This window comes from Bos taurus, chromosome 27, assembly GCF_002263795.3.
Source record: "Bos taurus isolate L1 Dominette 01449 registration number 42190680 breed Hereford chromosome 27, ARS-UCD2.0, whole genome shotgun sequence".
Lineage (NCBI taxonomy): Eukaryota > Metazoa > Chordata > Mammalia > Artiodactyla > Bovidae > Bos > Bos taurus.
The window spans coordinates 26,172,861-26,192,527 of NC_037354.1; the positions used below are offsets into that span (position 1 = coordinate 26,172,861).

General features: G+C 41.5%; 1 long non-coding RNA gene across 1 annotated transcript in view; it reads right to left on the reverse strand.

Moving 5' to 3' along the window:
• LOC132344058 (uncharacterized) overlaps positions 1–19,444 on the reverse strand; it is a 55,272-nt gene extending 35,828 nt beyond the window's left edge. Inside the window, exon 1 of the long non-coding RNA XR_009493155.1 lies at positions 19,372–19,444. This is a non-coding gene — a long non-coding RNA (uncharacterized lncRNA). The remainder of the gene's footprint in view (positions 1–19,371) is intronic.
• Between the last annotated feature and the right edge of the window lie 223 nt (positions 19,445–19,667).

Sequence of the window (19,667 nt, forward strand, 5' to 3'; positions counted from 1 at the left end):
CCTTTGCTTTATGGTTCTAAGCTTTATATCATGATTAAAAGAGCCATACCCATGCCAAGATCATTTTTAAAATTCATAAAAGTTTTAGTCTAGTGTTTTTATAGATCCATATTTTAATGTTTAAACATTCGATCCTTCTGGAATTTATTTTGGTATAAGAAAGGAAGTCAGTATCAAACTTCACCAGGTGGAACAGTTTCTCTTACCAGGAAACCACGCTTAGTTCATGTAACAAAAAATTGATGTTGCATACATACCACATATTGAGTGTGCCAAGGCCATTTCAACCCTTACAAGCTCTTCATTTTGCCTAAATGATGACCTTGAATCATGTGCAGCTTACTGACTAGGGCCTCAGTTTACCTACTGGCAGGGAACCTGGTAAATGTACTGACATCAGTCACCTGGGTATCTCTTGATTAACTTATTTTCCTAATCCAAGAACTCTTTTCTACCTCTTTGGCAGAATGTGTGCTTAGTCACTCAGTCACATCCGACTCTTTGCAACCCCCTGGTCTGTAGCTGCCAGGCTCCTTGGTCCATAGGGATTCTCCAGGTGAGAATACTGGAGTGGGTTGCCATGCCCTCCTCCAGGGGATCTTCCCAACCCAGGAATCGAACCCAGGTTTCCCACATTGCAGGCGGATTCTTCACCATCTGTGCTACCAGGGAACCCCCTTTGGCAGAATAGTGTTCTTAAAACACACAGTATTATAAAAGAAACAAGTATAATACATGAGAATGCAGTTCTACCCAAAGACCCCTGGGGTTACTTAGGATTCCTTCCTTCTCCTGACTTTGCAAACACACTTCATGGAGGCAGACACACAAGTCTGTCCAATGGGCTGACTCTCCCTCCTGCTGCCAGCTGGGGTCTCTACATCTCGAGCTTCCCTCTGCCTCAATGCCTCCTGTGCAGTCACGGACTCACACTTAGCTAGTCTGCAATTGGCTCCTCCATATCAGATGAGCCACTGCCAGGTCTATTCAGTGGTCCCCAACCTTTTTGGCACCGGGAACAGTTTCATGGAAGCCAATTTTTCTATGGACCAGGGGGATTTGAGTGATGGGGAGTGGCTGTAAATACAGCTGGAGCTTCACTCTCTCACCCACTGTTCACCTCCTGCTGTGCGCCCCTGTTTCTAACAGGGGGTTGTGGACCCCTGATTTACATCCACATATTACTGTCCTGTTATATACATGAAAAAAAAAAAAGAAAAGAAAAGGAACACAGTCATATATTCTCGTGAGTATGCGTCTATCCTAACTTTGGTTGAGTTTTCTGGTCCCTAAATAGGTATATCCTTCCCCATGTCACCATATTGTAAGTCCTCCTGATTTCTGCTGTGAGAAATAGGTTGACGTCAGAAGGTCATTTCTGAAGAACAGTTACCCAAGAGTATTTTGAAAGCAGAAGAAAAATGGTAACGGTGGATTCATGTGATGAGAAAATTTGGGGAATGAGCTATGAATTGAGTGAGGCATCACAGAAAGGGGAAAAGCTCACCTTGCAGACACCAGGAAATATAACTGATTCCACTGGCTTTGTCTGTGATGTGTAACATTACTGGATCATTAGCCTTTGCCTTTGCTCAAAGCCAACTCTAGCATCTGGATCAACAATAACAGAGCCCCCAAGGGCATCACCACATTAAGAATTCTACAGCCCATGTGGAAGAACAAAGAGTTTACAGTATATTCACCATTGACTTAGAGGAACCCTCCTCAAAAAAAAAAAAATCAATAAGATAACCTTTGGCTCCTTAACACCCATACTCTTTCTTTCTTGTCCACTCTATGCTGAAAGAGTAACTGAAAAGATGATCTAAAAAGTGATAAAGTGGCGAGTTCCTTGACAAAAGCAAATGGCATTAATCAGAAACTCAAATTTTCTCTTAGATGGACCACTTGGACTGTAAGAAAACACACACACACACAAACAATTTTAACCCCTAAGTGACAAAATTTTCACAGAACTGCTACATTAAAAAGAGATTGTAGGGACTTCTCTGGCAAGTCCAGTGGATAAGACTTCGCCTTCTGATGCAGGCGGTGCTGGTTCAATCCCTGGTCAGGGAACTAAGACCCCACGTGGCTTGCAGCCAAAAATCACAGAACAGAAGCAACTTTGTAAAAAATTCAATTAAGACTTTAAAAATGATGCACATCAAATAAAAACAGTAAAAAAGAAAGAAAGAAATATAGAGAGAGATGGTAGACATGAAAACACATTTTTTAACTTGTAAAAGACAAGTCCAGAAAAGGTACAATGATCATCAACACTGATAGTTGTCTTCTCTGAACCTGGCTCAAAATCATAAAAGCTTCAAGTTACAGACCTCAGAAAAATTATTTTAGACCTCTTTTGCCTGATGTAAGATTACTCATCCCTGTACACGCAACACGAGGCCAGGAAGAAACCATGGAGGTCATCCAGTCTCACCACTGACTACAGATGAGGAAAGAAGCAGGTCAGAAAGGTTAAGCGAAGTGTTAGAGGTCACGGTGAGTCAGCACATGGCTGGGACAAAACCGCAGATTTACTAACTCTGTGGTCTTTTTGGTGACCCACTTCCACCTAGGAGAAACAGATTTATAAAGTTACATTGTGATACAAAGCCTGGCTGGACTGGCCAGGCTGCTCATCCTCCCCACGTTTTGGAGTCAGTCTGCTCTCTGCCCCAAGAGGTTAACAGGCACCAACTCCCTCAACCAGCAACCTTGCCCTCAACTTCCAGCTGAGTTTAGGCAAAAAGCTTCCCAGGGGGAGAAGGACGGAACAGAAGACGTCCACCCTCCTCTGTGTGGGCGCTGCTCTGAGATTACAGCTCGCCCTGGCTCTTTCTGCCTCCATTCCCCTGCCCCTTCATGCCTGAAGGTCTGTTTTCATTTCCTAAGGCTGCCATAACAAATTACCATACACTGGGACTTCCCTGAGGGTCCCGTAGCTAAGACTCCGCGCTCCCAATGCAGGGGGCCTGGGTTCAATCCCTGGTCGGGGAACTATTAACAGATCCCGCATGCCGCAACTAAGACCCAGTGGAGCCAAGATAAAAATAAATAAATACAAATAAACATTAAAATCATTACCATACATTGAGTGGTATAAAATAACAGACATTTGTCCAGGGACTGTACATTTGAAATGAAGGTGTTGGCAGGCCCATGATCTCAGTGCCCAAGGAATGGCCTTTCCTGGCTCCTGCCTGGCTTCTGGGGTTTACTGGACGCCCTTGGTGTGCCTCGGTTTGTAGAGCTATTGCTGTGTTCTCTCCGTCTGCCACCACGTGGTGTTCTCCAAGTGTTTCTATGTTTCTTCTCCTTTCTTATAAGAATGCCAGTCATATTGGAGGATGTTCTGCCTTTGTAACCTCATCTTGACTTGCTTACACTCACAGATTCTCTTTCCAAATACGACCACATCCCTAGGAATCGAGGATTAAAACTTCAACAGATCTTTTTGAGGGACACAATTCAACCCATACAAGGTGGTAACAGTGCTTGGCAATTACCAGCCCCGGGGCTGGTATTATCACTTGTGTGTTCGTGTACAGGTGCTGTATTATCACTTGTGTGTTCGTGTATAGGTGCTGAATTATCACTAGTGTTTTCATGTATAGGTGCTGTATTATCACTTGTGTGTTCGTGTATAGGTGCTGAATTATCACTAGTGTTTTCATGTATAGGTGCTGAATTATCACCTGTGTGTTCGTGTATAGGTGCTGTATTATCACTTGTGTTTTTGTGTATAGGTGCTGTATTATCACTTGTGTGTTCATGTACAGGTGCTGAATTATCACTTGTGTTTCGTGTATAGGTGCTGTATTATCACTTGTGTGTTCATGTACAGGTGCTGAATTATCACTTGTGTTTCGTGTACAGGTGCTGTATTATCACTTGTGTGTTCGTGTACAGGTGCTGTATTATCACTTGTGTGTTCGTGTATAGGTGCTGAATTATCACTTGTGTTTCGTGTATAGGTGCTGTATTATCACTTGTGTGTTCGTGTACAGGTGCTGAATTATCACTTGTGTGTTCGTGTACAGGTGCTGAATTATCACTTGTGTTTCGTGTATAGGTGCTGAATTATCACTTGTGTTTCGTGTATAGGTGCTGTATTATCACTTGTGTTTCGTGTATAGGTGCTGAATTATCACTTGTGTGTTCGTGTATAGGTGCTGAATTATCACTTTTCTTTCATGTACAGGCAGACCTCATTGTACTGCATTTCCCTTTACTGAGTGGATTTTATAGACTGAAAGTCTGTGGCAACCCTGCCTTGAGAAGTCCACTGCTGCTATTTTCCAGCAGTGTTTGCTCACATTCTGTCTCTGTGTCACATTTTGGTAATTCTCACAATATTTCAAACTTTATTTACTTTATTATTAAATTTGTTATGGTGATCTGTGGTTGGTGATCTTTTTAATATCATAGTTTTGTTTTTTATTGAAGTATGGGCTTCCCTGGTGGCTCAGTGGTAAAGAATCCACCTGTAATGCAGGAGACACAGGAAATTCAGGTTCAATCCCTGGGTCAGGAAGATCCTCTGGAGGAGGTCATGGCAACCCCCTCCAGTATTTTTGCCTGGAGAACCCCATGGACAGAGGAGCCTGGTGGGCTACAGTCCATGGGGTTGCAAAGACTCAGACACAACTGAAGTGACTTAGCATGGACACAGAGTTGATTTACAACACTGGTTTAATTTTAGGTGTACAGCATAGTGATTCAGTTAATAGTTTTTTTAGATTCTTTTCCATTGTATGTTATTACAAGATACTCAATACATTTCCCTGCTATACAATAAATCCTTTTTGTTAACCTTGTTTTGTATTTTTAAATCAAGGTATGTACACTTTTTTAGATGTAATGCTACTATTGCCCACTGAGTAGACCACAATATAATACAAAAGTAACTTTTATATGCACTGGGAAACCAAAACATTCACACAACTCATTTTATTGGGATACTTGTTTTATTGCGGTGGTCTGGAACCAAACCCACAGTATCTCTGAGGTATGCCTGGATGCTATATGCATTCCCATAAACAGTTCCTTCACTAAAGTTTACTAAACTCTTCCATGTCCACTTAGGATATAGAAAGCCACAAGGGACTACTGAGCCACCCTAACAATGAGAAAATGCAAAGTAATCTACAGAATTATTACTCTTGAGCCCATCAGAGAGCTGAGAGCATAAAGCATTCACGTGAACTAAATTCTCATGAGTACTGAACCCCTCTGAGGAGGGATGGAAGATACAAACTACTTCCCTCTTGGCAGAGTCTGAAAGGAAGTGGCAGCTAAAAGTGGATAAAAAGAAAATGGCTAAAATTTTAACAAATTCGTAAAGGTCAAATGAGGGTTAATGAAGCAGTGTGGAATCCCTGGGAACCCCATGCACAAGCAGAATCTGCCCCCCTCACAAGTTCTTTCTCATGAGGCTTTACCAGCTACTCTTGAGAAATACTGGAAGCAGGACAGGAAACGTGAGTGAGTCCCCTTGGGGGTGCCAATGTCTCATCGTGAATATCTGTGGCTGCAGTGGTACAAGCACAAGGTCTCACCCATTTTCCAGACTCTTCTGGACATACTAATGCTGCTGGGGGAAGGCAGGAAACCCTGATTCTCAGAACCCTGATCCCACAATGATCCTGTTGGGTAAGATAGAAGGGCAATTTTCATAGTTATTTCCAAATAGGTAATATAGGGGCTTCCCTGGTGGCTCAGAGGGTAAAGAACCCACCTGCCAATGCAGGAGACTCAGTTTTGACCCCTGGGTTGGGAAGATCCCTGGAGAAGGAAATGATAACCCACTCCACTATTCTTGTCTGGAGAATCCCATGGACAGAGGAGCCTGGTGGGCTACAGTCCATGGGATCACAAAAGAGTCAGACACAACTTATCAACTAAACAGCAACATGATACTTACAGGTGAGGTATCAGATTAAGTGACTTGCCAAAGATTGAGCCAGGACATAATTTTAAAGCTCCCAATTCCAAGTACAATTCTCTTTCCACGATTCTCTCCTGATTCTTTATACTGTAGATATTTTCTGGGGAACCAAAGCATCTCATTTCCTGCCTTCTGGGCGAACCCAAAAGTGAAATAAATCAGGGGCAAAATAAAAGACGTTTAGCCATGGTTAAGTTATTGAAACATCAGAAATTTTATAAAACACTTGAAGAAATGTTTTTTCTCACCAAGTTCACACATGTCCAAGACGACAGCCTAGAGTCTTCATAAGCATTCCAAAAGCATTACCCATTGGCTGAAAATTGGCTCCCTCGAATACTTTTCACTTAACAGAAAAACCTTTTCAGAAGATAGCTAGACTTCCCGCCTTTGGATCTAATAAATGCCAAATCATCCATCTAAGAAACATCACAGTTGGAACATAATTTGGATGAACTCTCTGTTCCATTTTGGACAAATGGGATCCCAACTTCTTGAACACAACCAGGACTCTGAACTTAGTTAATTGTGTCGTACTTTCAGAAAACAGTCATAATTAGAAAACCTCTGCTATGTTGCTGCTAAGTCACTTCAGTTGTGTCCGACTCTGTGCGACCCCAGAAACAGCAGCCCACCCGGCTCCGCCATCCCCGGGACTCTCCAGGCAAGGACACTGGAGTGGGTTGCCATTTCCTTCTCCAATGCATGAAAGCGAAAAGTGAAAGTGAAGTCGCTCAGTCGTGTCCGACTCCTAGCGACTCCATGGACCGCAGCCCACCAGGCTCCTCTGTCCATGGGATTTTCCAGGCAAGAGTACTGGAGTGGGGTGCCATCGCCTTCTCCATCTGCTATGTTATATTTGATTCAAATCTACTTTTCTACATCTTCTACCCATGATAATAGAGGAGCATTTTAGCGAACATGATAATTTGGATTTATTTAATCAGAAAACTCACAGGGCACCATAATCAAGATGTCTTTTACAGTGGAAACGATGGCAGGTAACTTATTTCTGCTAATAGCCACTTGACTGGGCAGCAATCCTAGCCAAGTGAAGAGTTGATTTTATCCATATAATTACTTGTGTGGATACTGTGAGATGGTATGGAGGATTCATGGCTGCTTTTCATGCGTCAATGCTTGTTTTTTTTGGTTTTGTTTTGTTTTTGGATGTGTAGAGAGAAATGGACCAAACATCTATTGAATTTACACTATATATTATACACCATGCTAGATACTTTATTAGAACACTCATTTAATTCTTATAGTAATCCTTACCCATGTATTAGTACTTCCATTTTGTGAATGAAGGGATAAAGGTTCAGTAACTTCCCTGAGGCCATGAAGTTTCTAAATAAAAACTCAGGACTTGCACTCATTTTCTGAGTTTCAAAGCAGATCCATGCATCATATTGCCCTGATTAAAACCAAAACCATGTGACATATGGGATCCTAGTTCCCACATGCCTAGTTCCCCAAGTAGGCACTGAACCCAGGCTTCTTGTACTGGAAGCACAGTCATAGTTACTGGACCTCCAGGGACATCCTGCAATTGCTTCTGGCTGCCACAGTTTCCCTGAGAACCTTAGTCTACTTGGTGAAGATTCTCTCTGACCCAAATTCCAGCACAGGGCAGCGCTCTTCAACAGAGTCTGAGTGCTGGGTTGGCCAGTGGCCCCGTTCTGGAACTCCAGTATGCAGAGTCCCACCTACCGTTCAGGTGTCCCATGGTTCATATCTTATTAATCTTTACGTTCTCACTGCTAATACAATTCCTGGCCCATGGCAGGGGTTCATTAGCTCTTTGTTGAGTCAATGACAGGCAGAATGAACAGAAGAACATGGGTTGAATGGATATGTCATTGCTCCAGCTCAGTCAACTCAGTTACTTCATTTCTCTGGCCGCTGTCCTAAGGAAGCAATGACATTAGCCATAACAAAAACATGTGTGGCCATGTCTCCCTCATAGAAAATCAGTCTGAATAAACAGGATAGGAACTCAGATAATAAAGAGACTTCATTCCAATGAGGGAGGCAATGCAATTCTATCCAAATGCTCAGAGATTCTGAACATTCAGAACTTAAGAAAAAGTACATTTAGACTTTCGGAGTCATTAAATTCTCAAAGCCGTGTCCTTTTTTTTTTACCATTTTCTCTCAGATTTGAGATTTTGGACCCAGCACTTTACAATCTATATGAATACTCTACAAATCCAGGATATACTGTACGACAACGGGAAGTGAAAAGTCACAGTGTTAGGTGCTCAGTCGGGTCTCTGACTCTTCGCAACCCCATGGACTGTAGCCCTCCAGGCTCCTCTGTCCATGGGATTCTCCAGGTAAAAATCCTAAAGTGGGTAGCCTTTCCCTTCTCCAGAGGCTCTTCCCAACCCAGGGATCAAACCCAGGTCTCCTGCGTTGCAGGGAGATTCTTTACCATCTGAGCCATCAGGGAAGCCCACGGCATGAGGAATAAAGCAATATTGGAAAGGATCAAACTGTTTCTGAGTATTTTATCTGCATCTTAGAACAAAGCTCAAGAAGATTTATAGAAAGACAGAAATATCCATCAAGTGGAAACCTTTTCAAAATGGAAATCTATGCTTATTTTAGGCAGACAAGAAGCTGCCCCCAAAAGAGAGATTGATTGATAACTTTGGCAAGCAAAAGGGTAATTCCAGTCACGAAGCTCATGAGGATAAGAAGGTTTGGAATATGTGACTCAGATGGTAAAGAATCTGCTTGCAATGCAGGAGACTCAGGTTCGATCCCCGGGTCAGGAAGATACCCTGGAGAAGGAAATGGCTACCCTCTCCACTATTCTTGCCTGGAGAAGTCCATAGACAGAGAAACCCAGCGAACAGCAGTCCATGGGGTCTCAAAGAGCTGGACACGACTGAGCGACTAAAAGGACCTCCGGTTCTGACAAAAGCGGGGAAAAGAGTCCTGAAAATTCTTCTTCTATAGTAAATCTAAATCTTCTATAGTGAATCTAAAGATGCTGGATAAAATACAGCAACCACTCTTTAAAAGTATAGGTGAATTTGCAAGAAAATAGAATTCTCAAATGCCATAAATAAGAAGCAGCTAAAAACCAGAGAGGTAAACCTTCCAATTGGTATCACAGGGCAAGGTACAGAGGAAGGAAGGGGACATTATTGTTTGGGGGGTACTCTAAGGGTGTTAATTTTTTTGTCTGTGTTGGAATTAGAATTCAGGCTTCTGATTTAAGCTGGGACCTTTTAAAGACTCACTTTCATGAAAAGTGGATTAAAGAAAAAACAAACTAACCAGAGGTATGGAGATTAAAAAAAAAAAAAAAAGTTGTCTATTTCAAGCCTAATCTTCGGTGGAAAAAATATTCTCTCCTAAGAATGCATATATCTGAGTCCGGGCAACACCCAGATTTTTTGGTTTGAGTTTATACTAGTACATGACGTGCTAACCCTCAATCCAAGATATCAACATAAAAATTTGTCTCAGGTTGTTAAGCCCCTGGAACGCTAATGCAAACCAACTCTGAAAGGCTATGTTCCTAATCCTGGCCACATGGCCCACAGATAAAGTACCAGTGAAGATGAACTTGGAGCTCAATAATTATAAACACATGAGCAATATTTCATAAATCCACTACGAATCTATGCACTACTGCAATAAACTGCAGGATTAGATCCTCGATCTATAAATACAGATAATCTGAATAAGCTAAAAAATAACTATGTTTCAAATGATTATGAACCTAAAAGAAGACACGGGAAAAGTGTAAGAACAGAATATTGTTCAAAAAGTAAAGTCAGCAAAGAAAAAGCTCAGAGAGAAGGCATCAAAACAAGAAAGTAATATTTCTAGGAACTTTATATATATATATACTTATATGTACATACATAGAAAGAGAGACTGAAATTATAAAATTCACGAAATGCATTAAAGAGCAGAGTCAACACAGGAAAAGAGGACTAGTGCCAAGATCGATCTGAGGAAATTGCTCAACACGAATCTCAAAGAGACAGAAAGAGATGAAAATACTAGGCAAGGTTAAGAGAGGATTCAATAAAGAAGGACTAACACACACCTTGAAAGAGTTCCAGGAAGGGATTCATTCAACCAAGAGAAAATGGAATGGATTTTATTTTTTGAAGACAGATGAATCTAGGAAGCTTGAATGTTAAGTTGTCCAAGTTGGCCCAACTGATACACTAATTCTTTTTCTCTGATCATTTCAACCCACATTCTTCCCCCCTTCTCTGAAGTTCTCTGGTAATTTCAATCCATACCTCACAATGTTCCATCTGATTATACACTGTCTTGCTGATCGTGATGATAGTTTCATACACGCTAGCCGTATCTCCCTAACTGAACTGCAGGATTCCAAAAGAAGAGGTCATGTCTTACATTTCCTTTGTATTTTCTGCAGTACATGGCATTACTTACTCTAGAATTTAATGAGAGAAGTAATAGAATGCAAGGTAAAAACCCCCATTTAAATCCTACAATATATAATACTTTCTTTTAGTAAAGGCATATTCATTTATCTTTTTTTGAGACAAAACATATGCAAGTCAAGAACACACATTTCCACCAAGCCTGGCTGAGCAGGAGTTCAGTTAAACTTTTGCTAAAAATTCCTTCAAGCATTCATTCTTTTAGTATGCATCTAGCAAGTTTGCATGCTGAGCATATTTTGTAAATCAAACTATAAATAGCTATAATAAATGTCATATGTAAATTGATCTATTTTCAAGGTTTCTGAGTACAACAGATGATTTGAATAATTTTTTGAATGGCTGACAAATACTTTTTTGCTTTTGCATTTGGAAAGCTCCCAAACAACTGAACAAATTTTCCTAAAACTTCTACAGTTCTCTGTAAGATTATAAATGGACATGAGAAAATTCACTTCCTAAATAGGTAATTAATGAAGAAGGTCCACAGTCAAAAGAATTAATGACTTGAGCTGGATAAGGGGTCCCTACATTCACAAAGATTTATTTCAATCACACAATGAAGAATGCATGGTGGTAACATAAAAAAATAATCAGTGGAAAACGTGTATAGACCCACAATTCATAATGGTTCCTTACTGCTGATGTTTTTAGCATAAAAATTCATTGTTAGGACACAAGTAGAGGGTATCTCAAAGCAATAATCTATACTTTGTTCATAAGCTCTAAAGTGGCTTCATGAAAGTTTTGGTTGTTCAGTCATGTCCAACTCTTTGCCACCCCATGGACTGTAGCCACCAGTCTCCTCTGTCCATGGGATTCTCCAGGCAAGAATACTGGAGTGGGTTGCCATGCCCTTCTCCAGGGGATATTCCTGACCCAGGGATCAAACTCAAGTCTCCTGCACTACAGGCAGATTCTTTATCGTCTGAGCCACCAAGGAAGCAAGTCAAATCTGAAAAAGGCTTCTACACCATTAAATCAGCTGGACCCCTTCATCACATTGCTTTAGTCCCTCCATGGTGTAATGATTAAGTACTGAACAGGGGCAGTACACTGGCCAAGAAAGAAACTAGCCCGAAGAAATTACTAGATCAAAAATACAAACCGGTGAACTCAAAGGGAGAAGAACGCAGAGAGACTTCCTCTCAGGTTCTGTCTCCCACAAAAACATTCACACACACACACACACACTTAGAGCCAAAAGAAAGAGAACGTCAAAGTCCAAGACAGAAAATGACAAAGCAGCAGCTGTCTCAGCTGACTAGGACATCAGTTTAGGTTCCCTTTGACTCAGAGAAAAAGAAAAAAAAACAACAACAACAACAGCTAGAAACATAAAATCAAGTCCCAAGTGTCCTTTGCCAATTTTTGTAGTCAACTCCCTTTACTGAAAGTACCCATTTTCGTGAGGGGAACATTTAAACTGGGTAAAATGTTTGATCTACCATGTTATATTGACTCTATGAATTGTCTTGAGAATCTAAAATAAAACCCCAAATTCTAAATGAAATTATACATGATATTAAATGCACACAAACTCAACTGCTCTGAAACCCTCAATTGTCCGTGCACTCAGCTCTTGGATGAGCCAAACTCACCCAGCCAGCTCAAGGTAAACACACAGACCAAGCGGTGCAGGGGAGATCAGCCTGCTCCCTGCTCTGTGTTTATCTAGGACGGGTTGTGCTTACAGCCTCCCATTGAGTAAAGATTTTTAGCCGTGAAAATTTCCAGCTGCAGCCTACCTACCTCCTGACTAACAACCAAGGGCTCCCTCACCAAACCTCTCCTTGGGGATCTCTGGGACTTAATTCCATCAAAGAGTGCAGCCTTCTCCAGCTGCTCACCATTTCATCCGTTAAATGCCCAGACCTCTAACTCAAGGGAGGAAGTCTAATTAGCAGAGAGAACAGAGGGAGGTTGCACCAGTCAGTCTGCGAGTTAGGGATCTCCGTGCATCCTGAGAAGACAAGCCTCAGTTCCCCCATGTGCTCTTCACAGGAAATAGACAGTTAAGTGCTGGGTCCCTGGGAAAAAGAGGCCTAACGTACATGATCTCTTTTGAAAGTATTCTCCTTTGCAAACCCAATCCCTGAAGTGTCACCCCAGAAGCCAGCAGAAATTATGTCTCCTGGTTCTTTTGAGTCATAGGGACACTGAGGGCACTTTTGGAGCTACTGTGAAGGCATCCCATGGTTAGGGCTAGAGTCACTTGACATTCAGATGCAGGTTACCAGCAGGAGCAGAGTTTCTTACCCGAAGAAACCTGAAAGTGCCCCCATAGACACAAACTATTTATTAAGCTTAACACATCTTGGTGAAGCCATGACCCTCAAAGGCACTCGAGGAAAAATTCATCTTCTGCAATAGATCATTCTTGGATAAAGTCTGGTTTTCTTATTCTTTTAAATATCAAATATTGGGAGCTCCCTAGCGGTCTAGTGGTTAAGATTCAGCACTTTCACTGCCGTGGGCTGGGTTCAATCCCTGGGTCAGGGAACTGAGATCATGCAAGATATACTTCATGCCTCCCCCCCAAAAAAAGATTCAAATATTGCATTTATGGTATCACGATTCAGATAAGACCCAAAATGGGATTTCCCTTATGACTTTCTGAATAACAGTTCAGCACTCTACTTTCACCATTTTGAGATGGGGTATGCTGGGGAGGGGGCTTCCCAGGCGGCAGTAAAGAACCCACCTGCCAATGCAGGAGATGTATGAGACACAGGTTCAATCCCTAGCTGGGGAAGATCCCCTGGAGGAGGGCATGGCAACCCACTCCAGAATTCTTGCCTGGAGAATCTCATGGACAGAAGGCTACAGTCCATGGGGTTGCAAAGAGTCAGACACGACTGAAGCAACTTAGCACACACACGAGGGCTGGGGAGGAAAGTCTTTGCACCTAAAAAACAGACTGTTCTCACATTTGATGGATTAAAGTGTGCTTGCTAAATAAATAAAAATAAAAAATAAGTAAAACCTGAGAATTAGAAAGAGTCTTAAAATCACTAGTCCGACCCTCTTATCAAGACCCAGAAAGGGTTCGGCATCCCATGGTTAGGGCAAGAGCCACTTGACATTCAGATTCAGGTTACCAGCAGAGCAGAAATCCTTCCATGCACCTACTGTGTACCCCTGTAGGACTAAAGGATCTCAAGGCATGTGTGATGTACCAACTGGGGGATGCAAAGTTACATGATATTCCATTCTGGTCAATACTGCTACATATAATTTTATATTCATATTATCTCTTTCATTTCTCCTCCATGGGTCACCATTATGCATAACCCCAGTGTAAAGTCATTGCCCTAAGTAGTGGGGAAAGTAATGTCTTTTGAGTCCACCTCTCCACAGCAATTCCAAGTTTTTCTTTGAAGCCATCTAAGTCAGTGACTTCCAAGATTCCAACCAAAAACTTGTTTGATCTGATCTAAACTTGCCATGTTTCAGTGAGAAAACATGGTTTGGGTCAACCTCCTTGAGCTGCCTATGCTCGAAATGCTTCCTCCTGCTTCCTGAACGCACCGCTTCTCCACACTGTCCAGTACAGCAGCACTAGCCACATGCACTATGTAAATTAAATTCTAATTACTCAGCGGCTTCCCTGGTGGTCCAGTGGTTAAGACTCCATGCTTCCAGTGAAGGGGGTGTGAACTGGATCCTGAATTGGGAAACTAAGATCCCACATGCTGTGGGGTGCAGCCAAATGATTTTTTTTAATTCCTCAAAATTAGATAAAATGTAAAATTCAGTCACATGATCTGCATATCAAGTGTTCACTACCTGTAGGTGAACTGTGACCAGGAGGCTGGACAGCACAGATACAGACATATTCAGCTTCAAGGAAAACTATTGGCCAATGCTGCCCTGGAAGCTGTAGCTGCTGCTGCTGCTGCTGAGTCACTTCAGTCATGTCCGACTCTCTGCGACCCCACACACAGCAGCCCACCAGGAAGCTGTAGATTTCTTCCCAACTAGACTGCAAATTCCTTAGTCTTCTTAAACACTGCATCTCTGAAACCCATTTGCTTTTTTATTTTTAAGCCCCTGCCAAAATGTGTGCATGCTAAGTTGCTTTATTTTGCCATCCTGATAAGTGTGTAGAAATATCTCTTTGTGGCTTTAATTTGCATTTCCTTCAGCAGTGGCCACAGGACTGGAAAAGGTCAGTTTTCATTCCAATCCCAAAGAAAGGCAATGACAAAGAATGCTCAAACTACTGCACAATTGCACTCATCTCACACGCTAGTAAAGTAATGCTCAAAATTCTCCAAGCCAGGCTTCAGCAATACGTGAACCGTGAACTTCCAGATGTTCAAGCTGATTTTAGAAAAGGCAGAGGAACCAGAGATCAAATTGCCAACATCCACTGGATCATCAAAAAAGCAAGAGAGTTCCAGAAAAACATCTATTTCTGCTTTGTTGACTATGCCAAAGCCTTTGACTGTGTGGATCACAATCAACTGTGGAAAATTCTGAAAGAGATGGGAATACCAGACCACCTGACCTGCCTCTTGAGAAACCTATATGCAAGTCAGGAAGCAACAGTTAGAACTGGACATGGAACAACAGACTAGTTCCAAATAGGAAAAGCAGTACGTCAAGGCTGTATATTGTCACCCTGCTTATTTAACTTCTATGCAGAGTACATCATGAGAAATGCTGGGTTGGAAGAAGCACAAGCTGGAATCAAGATTGCCAGGAGAAATATCAATAACCTCAGATATGCAGATGACACCACCCTTGTGGCAGAAAGTGAAGAGGAACCAAAAAGCCTCTTGATGAAAGTGAAAGAGGAGAGTGAAAAAGTTGGCTTAAAGCTCAACATTCAGAAAACTAAGATCATGGCATCTGGTCCCATCACTTCATGGCAAATAGATAGGGAAACAGTGGAAATAGTGTCAGACTTTATTTTGGGGGGCTCCAAAATCACTGCAGATGGTGACTGCAGCCATGAAATTAAAAGACGCTTACTCCTTGGAAGGAAAGTTATGACCAACCTAGATAGCATATTGAAAAGCAGAGACATTACTTTGCCAATAAAGGTCCATCTAGTCAAGGCTATGGTTTTTCCAGTGGTCATGTATGGATGTGAGAGTTGGAATGTGAAGAAAGCTGAGTGCCGAAGAATTGATGCTTTTGAACTGTGGTGTTGGAGAAGACTCTTGAGAGTCCCTTGGACTGCAAGGAGATCCAACCAGTCCATTCTAAAGGAGATCAGTCCTGGGTGTTCATTGGAAGGACTGATGCTAAAGCTGAAACTCCAGTCCTTTGACCACCTCATGTGAAGAGCTGACTCATCGGAAAAGACTCTGATGCTGGGAGGGGTTGGGGGCAGGAGGAGAAGGGGACGACAGAGGATGAGATGGCTGGATGCCATCACTGATTCGATGGACATGAGTTTGAGTGAACTCTGGGAGTTGGTGATGGACAAGGAGGCCTGGCGTGCCGTGAGTCATGGGGTTGCAAAGAGTCGGACACGACTGAGCAACTGAACTGAACTGAACTGAATGGCTGATGATGCCAAACATATTCCTCGTGTTTATTGGTTGTGTGTATAGACTCTTCAGTGAGATGTCTGTTCATGTCTTTTGCCCATTTCTATTGGATTGTGTTTTCTACTATTGACCTTTAAGAGTCTTTACATATCTTCAACACTAGTCTTACATGACATATGTGATTTGCAGATATTTTCTCCCAGCCTGCAACTCCTTGTCCTCATCATGAGGTCCTTCGCAAAGTCTTTAATTCTTATGAGGTCAATTTATCCATTTTTTCTTTTATGGATCATGCTTTTGGAGCCAAATCTATGAAATCCTTACCCAGTCTTAGATCCCCAAAAGTTACTTTTTTTTTTAACTGAAACTTTTATAATTTAACATTTTACATTTAAGCCTATGATCCATTGCTAATTAGTATTTGTATAAAGTGTGAGGTTGAGTTCAGTTTTATGCCTATGAATGTCCAACTGCTCCAATATAATTCACTGAAGAAATTAACTTTCCTCTATTAAATTGTTTTTGTACTTTTGTCAAAAATCAGTTGGGGAGGAAAAGTTTTGAAGATGTTTGCACAATATGAATATACTTAACATTACTGAACTGTACACTTAAAAATGGTTAAGATGATAAATTTTATGTTATGTGTTTTTTACCACAATTAAAAAATTCAAAAAACAATTAAAAATTAGTTGGGCATATTCGTATGAGTCTAACTCCAGATTCTACAATAGATATTTAATATGTGTTAAAATCAGATAGAGTGTTTCCTCCCACAGTATTTTTTTTAGTTTTGCTTCATCTATCCTAGGTCCTGTGTAGAAATTTTTATAATCATTTTATCCTTCACAAAAAAATTATAAAAGAACATATTTCATATAAGGAAAAAGAGACACTGATCTCTAGTCATCAAAAATTTACTCATCAAATACACTGTCATTTCTTGGGCAACTTCTCTATGTTGGCACTTTCTGACAAGACCTCACTTAATCTTCACAAAAATCTATGCAACATGTACTATCTCCATTTCTATATACAAAGTAACTGAAGATCAGATAGGTTAAGTAGGTTTCCCAAGGACATGCAGATGAAAAGTGGTAGAATCAAAATCTGCACATGAATCTGTTTGATCCCAAAGCCCATGACCTTCCACTGTGCCATTTCCTACACATTTCACAGTGCCTACCATCTGCTTGATAATCTCTGTTTAATCTCAGGGATACAAAGGGGAGTAACACATGCCCCTGTTTTTGAGAATCTCTTAGATTTTTTCCAGCAGTTTTCAGCCCTCAAGCTAACAGGCTAAGAGTTGGTTCAGTCAAGGTTCAGTGGCCTTTTTCCATCTTCCTTTACTGAAACTGCTTTTCTCCCTTCAATCTTACCTTTTCTAACAATGACTAGCCACTTAATCCACCCAAATTTCTCCACCTGAAAGATCACAACCACTCTTCTCTACTAAGCCTACCATTAACTCTCAGGTACTGAGAGTCCTATATTATCCTACTCAGTAGGTAGGGGAGACAGGAGACGCACCAGCTCCTCAAAGATGGGATAAATGGCTTTAGTCTTCAATAGAAGTCACCTTTACCATTTGACAAAGGCAAGCTGATGGCTGGAATACTGCTTGTCTGCGCAGGGGCTACTTTGCAGACACTATAGCTCCTTATGCGTTCCCTCTGTCAACACACAGGCAAGTGGGTCACGACACAATAATGCAATTCTATTTAAAACCGTGTTTGCATTTTATTAGCATCTGCTTTTAAGGTATCAGTCAGGAGAGGGAACGGCAATGTGGAATTGCCTATCTTCCCCACTGCAAACATATGACTTCATTAGCATTCTCATGTGAGCAGTGAAATTTCTTACTTTCTTAGAAGGTTAAGAAGGTCAAAATGGTTTCCACTGCCTGTCATAAAAATAACTCTTGGTTTCTCCAATGGGATCTTGTGCATATAATGATATCTCACCAGAAACTGATCAGTAGAGGCAGGTCATAGTAAAGAACTCTCTAGGGTCTCTGTTCAAATATCGTGCAATGCAACAGGCTTACAGAGATGATAAAGGACTGACCCCAACCTTAAGAATCACAACAGCAATTAACTATAAAATAAAACATGCCAAAACAAATGTTCATATAGAGCTCCACTGAAGCCAGAAGGAATAAAAATTTTTACTCAACCAAAAGAGGTCAGGAGGGCTTCCCTGGTGGCTCAGTGGTAAAGAATCCACCTGCCAGTGCAAGAGACACAGGTTCGATCCTTGATCCAGGAGATCCCACAGGCTGCAGAGCAACTAAGCCCATGCACCACAACTACTGAGCCTGTGCTCTAGAGCGCGGGAGCCACAAGCACTGAAGCCCACACACCCTAGAACCTGAACTTCGAAATAAGAGAAGCCAGTGCAATGAGAAGTCCTAGCACTGCAACCAGAGAGTAGCCTGAGCAGCAACGTAGACCCAGTATGGCCAAAAAAATAAATTCTTTAAAAACAGAGGTCAAGAAAAACTACAGAAAATTTGAGATTTGAGTTAGTTTTAAAAGGTTTCCAACCACAGACACAAGTCAAGAAAAAGACTATCTTGGAAAAAAAAATTTTTTTTAATGTATGTTACTCAATGAGAAGTTTTAACTTCAGAATTCTTCTCCAATATGAGTATCTGTCAGATCCTTGTCTGTAAAGCGGTGCTGACATCACCTCCCTTCAAAGAGATATTGTGAAAAATGCACTCCTGATGGAATGGAAATAATTTCCAAAGCAGGTGTGCAAAATATGTGTCCATACTCTCCGTATGACGCCCATTCCTGGAGGCTGCACTTCAAGTCTGGCAGAACACAGACTTGCAGCAGACAGCTCCCCTCCTCTGACCACGTTCACGTCACTGGGGGAACCTACCAATGAATCAGCTCATACCCCTGAAAAAAGGCAGAAAATACTTCAAGCGGTGAACCTGCTTGACATCAGACCCCCACAGATGCATCACAAAGACTGAGATGCATAATATGGAACAAAATTCAAATACCAGTTAAACAGCATGTTAGTAGAGGGGAGATTCCCAAAAGGGAATGTGAGAGATGTCAAAGCACTCTCTGCTGTCCAGACAACGTGGTCCCCTTTCACCAGTGACCAAATCACTCATTTTTCACCCAAACACCTGAAGCAGTACTAGAGAGTTTAAGTGCTTATCATATGAGGGTATGCATATTTAAATGATGTGGCATCCAATAAGACTTCAACTGTACTCCCAGCAAACTCCAAGCTGACTCAGTTCTCATCAAACGTTCACGTGGGAGAAATCCTATTTATTGAAGCTGGTCCCAGGGATGAGTTGCTCTTGGCCTGCTCAGTCAATGAGGCTGTCAGAGTGCCGCCTAGACAACACCAAAGGAGGCTAAAAGAAATAGTCCTATGAAGTCCTTCTTACCTGTGTGGCAGGTACGTCATGGAACATATTAATCAGCCATATAAAACTCACCTCTTCTGTGGAGACACCAGAGAAATTTTCCTTAGATCTTGATACAATACAGGTTCTGCATCTCCTGGAAAGAAGGTAAATTTTTTTTATAGGCATAATAACTATCATTGCTCGTTCCATATATATATATATATACACACATATACACATATATATCTTTTTTCTTTGGCAACTAGGAAACACACATACAGTTACAATGCACACATACAACTGACGTGCCTTTGTGGTTATTACATAAGCTCTGTGGCATTATTATTTTTTCCCTCATTTTTTCCTTCACCCTTATTTTTTTGTTT